Raw genomic sequence first — 823 nt, 5'->3', positions numbered from 1 at the left:
TAGACGTTTCATATATGTCTTTAAAAGAAAACTACAAAAAGATTTTTCTTTAACAGGTTCAAGTTTTCTTTTCATATGAAATTCAAAATTGAAAACCCCAAAATATTTTTCTTTGGTAATCATAGGTTTCGTTTTGTATAGGTATTTTAAAAGTAAAAAAATGCAAAAGATGTTCGTCAATTCTTTTGACAAATTGTTATTTTTCTTTTCTTCTTAAAGTTTCAAGAAAAAAAAAGTTTAATTGGCCATTTTGGCAAGGCCCGAACTACGCAAGATCTGATTCATGTACAACATGATACGTAGGCAACCTACTTTTGGGTTCGATCTAATCATTTTGTTTTGTTGTTTTTCATTATTTTTTCTCTTGTAAAGAAAAACAAAAGCCATAAAGAATGATAAAATAAAGGTAGATAACGAGAGAAAAGAAAAGAGCAGAGATTGATACAAAAAAAAAGAGAAGAAAAAAAAAAGAAAAGAGAGGGAAAGAAAAATAATAATAAGTGTAGATGAAAAAAAATAGTATAGACAAAAATTAGGATGATGTTAAAATGACCTCGTTACCCTCAAAAGTTGGTAGAAATGAGCATGAATTTAGGGCAATTTTACCAATGTGATTCTCATGCTTGTTGTGTGCCCTAATCCTAACGGATGCCGTCATTGATGAGCATGTTCTTTCAGATAACAGTGGTAGGTTTGCAGCACTCTGGCTAGTCACCCATACTTCACCAAATCCAAAGCAAAGCTCGCCATAGCTAGTAGGGAGATTGAAAATTCGCTCATTGACCCGGATCAGGATCACAGGGAAGAAAATTCTGAACACAAT

The sequence above is a fragment of the Capsicum annuum genome, unplaced genomic scaffold (assembly GCF_002878395.1).
Source record: "Capsicum annuum cultivar UCD-10X-F1 unplaced genomic scaffold, UCD10Xv1.1 ctg1183, whole genome shotgun sequence".
NCBI lineage: Eukaryota > Viridiplantae > Streptophyta > Magnoliopsida > Solanales > Solanaceae > Capsicum > Capsicum annuum.
This window is presented reverse-complemented; position numbering follows the sequence as displayed.